General features: G+C 56.4%; 1 long non-coding RNA gene across 1 annotated transcript; it reads right to left on the bottom strand.

Moving 5' to 3' along the window:
• Positions 1 to 2,678: 2,678 nt before the first annotated feature.
• LOC146428855 (uncharacterized) lies at positions 2,679 to 3,733 on the bottom strand. Its single transcript, XR_014855982.1, has 2 exons — positions 3,584 to 3,733; positions 2,679 to 3,468 (listed from the first exon to the last, which is right to left on the bottom strand). It is a non-coding gene; the product is annotated as an uncharacterized LOC146428855 (long non-coding RNA).
• Positions 3,734 to 4,087: the final 354 nt, after the last annotated feature.

Genomic DNA, 4,087 nt, shown 5'->3' with positions numbered 1-4,087 from the left:
TCACTTTCTCCATGCTTCCTCCAAACACAGTCTAGGGCAAATGGGAGCACAAAACACGGAGAAGGACAAGAGTTCCCACAGACCATTGCAGCTTTAACTGAGATATGGGCAGGGCAGGAGGAGTTACCCACTGTGTTGTCCTTGGAATCATCCTCATTTATCTGCTGGGTGCTACCTGAACAAGTGAAGCTGTTCAATGGAAAGAGGCTTTTGGGGAGCACCAAACAAAAACAAGACAGGCAAAGATATCCCACAGTTCTGTGGGAAGAAACCAGGAGCCTCTCACGGAAGACATCCCTCGCTGCTTCCCCTGTAGACAGCAATTTGGATTTTATTTTCTCTTTCAGATCCAGAGCTAGAGCAAGGCAGGGAAAAACCCCAGCAGAAATGGTGCTGAAAACCACAGCCCCAGAGAAGACTGTCAGGAAGAGCACAGTGACACCACCCCACCCATCCCCACACACTGGGGCCAGTTCCATGAGGGATGACCCCATGCTGCATTTATCCAGACCAATATCCAGCCTGCCAAGACTTTATCCCTTCCTTGAGCACATTCCTTACCTTTGGTTAACGACGTGGTGGCCCTGAAGAAGCTGTTTTTCAGCTGTTTCCAGTGAGCTCCCTGCCCAATGTGCCAGGCTGAGCAGGGAGGGCTGTGCTCCAGCTGTCTGGGGACTGGGACAGGCTGGGCCATGTCCCTCTGTGTGGTGGGGGAGGACCAGGACAGGCACCCCACCTGTTTTTATTTTTGACTGCTGTTATGGGAGGGCTAGACTCTACCAGACTTCCCAAAAGCTGCTGTAGGTAGCTGCTCTGGGTCAGGGAGCAGCTGTAGCTCCTGCAGCTGCTGCTCTGGGACAGGGAGGGCGCCCTCAGCCTGGCAGGTTCTGTGTCCTCCTGAGCACATCTGTAAGTCCCAACACAGCTGAATTCACAGTTGAAGTCTCTGTTTTGTAGCTACAAACGCAAAGAAATAAAATAGCAGGAGCCCGAGTCTTAGCAAATGCCACAGGAACCTCTCCAAAACAAAAACTTCCCCAAGGGATAGATAAGGCCCTGTGCCACACTTGCCACAAACCTTCTGCTGTGACTTCTTTCAAAGAGAGTTTCTTATAACTGAAAGGTAAATCTTGGAAGCGATGGAGTCCCTGACACCCGACACTGGGGCAAGGCAGGGACCAGCTGGAGGCAGCAGCCCGAGTCCCAGCTGGCTTCCCAGGCTCCACCAGCCCCCAGCACGGAGTACCCGGCATCCCAAGCACTCTCCAGCTCTATCCTGCAACTCGGCTCTGTTGAGCAGTCCCACATGGGCTGGGGTGGGCTCTGCCTCAAGCCTCCTGCAAGCTGGGACTGCCAAGAGGACAGAAGCAATTCCTCTATCACCTTCCCATGTCTACCAGGACACCAGACATCCCTTGAGAAGGGAATGCAGCCTGGCTGGCTGAGCAGGGGCCTTATGCATTGGGAGGGTACAGCTTGGTGTTTCTCCTTGTGCCCTGTACTGGGGTACACCTAAATACTCTGATTACATCGTTTTCCTACCAGAGCTTTTGTCAGAATACCAGAATGAGGGAGCTCATTAAACAGAGTAACTACAGAAGAAAAACGTCCCCAGATAATGACAAAAGCTGGAGCCAACCCAGGCAACTTCCAGTGCTCCCTCCTGAGCTGTGGAAAAGACAGAGGCAGCTCTGACAGGTGATAGTTAAGCCTGGCCCGTGTTTTCAAGCAAAAAAAAAAACGGAACGAGATACCGGGGACACAACCGTGCACAGGACATACCCCCGTCCATGTAGCTGCAGCCCTGCCCCTGCCACCATCGCATCCCGCCGGGAGTCTGTGCCAGCAGCCAGCGCTCCCCACAGCAACCCCGCAGCCACCTCCAGGCACCCACGGGGCCCAAAGCCCCCCAGCAGCAGCACCCATGGAGGCCGAAGACCCTCGGCCCCTGCCCAGCACAGCCTGCGCTGTCCCCTCCAGCCATCAACCGCGTGGGGCACAGGGCCAGTGGCCGCTGCAGGCCAGCAGCAGGAACCCGGGCAGGGCGAGGATCCCCTGGCTTGGCTTTGCTCTCTGCAGCAATCCGGGCACAGGGCGATGCAATGCAGCGCGGAGGGGGAAGCAACGGCTGCAGCCTTTGGAGGCTCCAAGCCTTAACCATCAACGCCTGCAGCTGCTAAAGCTGCTCCCCACATCCTGGCTCCAGCAATTCCCAAGGCTGTCATGGCCTTCAGAACATGAACTGGGATTTTGCATCCCTGTGGCCTGATGCCGGCTCTGCGCCCAGCAGTCCCTTTGGCTCCAGCAGGAAGGGTGGCAGGAGGTTTCCTGCCTGCTTTGGTGGCGTTGTTGCAGGGGCCGCTCCTGTCAGAGCCCCCTCTCTGCTGGTGACAGCTCTGCTCTTGGGGACACGGCTCTGCAGCAGCCCAGGAACGCGAGCAGGGCCCAGCGCTGGCAGCGGCGTCAGTGGGACCCCCCTGTGCACAGGGACCCCCAGCCCCAGGGCGGCCATGCCAGCACCCCCAGGGACCTCCAGCCCCGGGAAGCTGGAGCAAGTGGAAACCACAGGTGTGCAAACGCTGCCTGTGCCCAAAGGAATGGCAAGGAGACCCGGGCTGTGACAAGCAAGGACAATTCATTTACAGAAGAGCGGCAACAACAGTGAACGACAGAACGTATTTAGAATAGAAGAATCTTTATAACAACAACAATCTGTAGAACGTATTTACAGGATAAAGTCCTCTATAAAAACAGCAACCTAATCAACGTATTTACAGTATAGAGGACCTATAGAACAACTGGAACCTAACAAACATATTTACAAAAAACCTAAAAATTTCATAAATGTATATTGCGATGGCACAGTATCCATCATGTCCGTCAGTCCTGGAAGAGAAGGAAGCAGCACGGTCACTCCCCTGCGGCCCTGAGGGCTGTTCCCCGTGCCCCCAGGCTGGCACACGCTGGCACAGCGGCACTCTGCCGCCAGCACTGAGCCTGGCTGGGAGCTGGGAGCTGGGCTCAGGCGCTGGCACGGGGCTGGTGTGGCCCAAAGCAAGGGCAGGGCAGGCCGGGGGTGGTGCTTGTGCCACCAGAATCCAGGGATCCCCTGGGCCACCATGTCCCTGTGTGGTGCCACCCAGCCCAGCCCCAGCCTGGTGGCAGGGGAGCCACTGTGCCTGTGGGCAGGGCATGGGGAGCACCTGCCTGTCCTGCTGCTGGGGTCGGTCTTCATCCCAGGATCATGGGCTCTTCCTCGTCTTCCTCATCCACCTCCATGTCTTCCGTCTCTTCCTCCATATCAACTTCCATCATCTCCTCTCCTTCCTCCCCCACATCGACCTCCATCTCCTCTAGCTCTTCCACCACATCAACCTCCATCTCCTCTGTGGTGTCTTCCACATCCACTTCCATGCTCTCTTCCTTGTCCATGTCCACTTCCATCTCCTCCTCTCTCTCTACTGCAGTCTGCACGAGGGACCACAAGCTCAGAGCAGAGTCCCTGTCCCTCATATCATCCCCACAGGCCTGCAGCATGCCCAGGCAGTCAGGGGGTGCCCACCTCCCTGGAATGGCACTGTACCTTCTCTGGGACAGGAGTGCACATCTCTCTGGGATTGCTGCTGGGATCCAGGCAGCAGGATGAGCTCAGGACTGATGGCAAAATAAGGGAGCTGCTGAGGGCAGTCTGGTGTGTCCAGCACCAAGGGTGGTCTCCAAGCAGACTGAAGGCTCTGCTGGCTCCACAGGAATGGTTGTGTTGTGCTTGACACAACAACGGGCTGTGACATCACAACTCTGGGAGCTGTGATGTCACAGGAGTTCCAGGGCCACTCGGCACTGGGGGCTGCTAGCACAGAATGATCGAATCTTTGAATGGTTTGGCTTGGATGAGAGCCTAAAGATCATCTCAATCCAATCTGAGCAACCTTGCACAAGACCGGGATGCTCAGGGCCCCATCCAGCCTGGCCTTCAATCAGGTTCCCAGCCATGGGGCATCCACAGTCTCTCTGGCACAGCCTGGGCCAGGGCCTCACCTCCCTCACAGGAGAGAATGTTTTCCTAACATCAAATCCACTCCGACTC

Source organism: Lichenostomus cassidix, chromosome 20, assembly GCF_008360975.1.
Source record: "Lichenostomus cassidix isolate B80296 chromosome 20, HeHo_3.0, whole genome shotgun sequence".
NCBI lineage: Eukaryota > Metazoa > Chordata > Aves > Passeriformes > Meliphagidae > Lichenostomus > Lichenostomus cassidix.
This window is presented reverse-complemented; position numbering and strand designations above follow the sequence as displayed.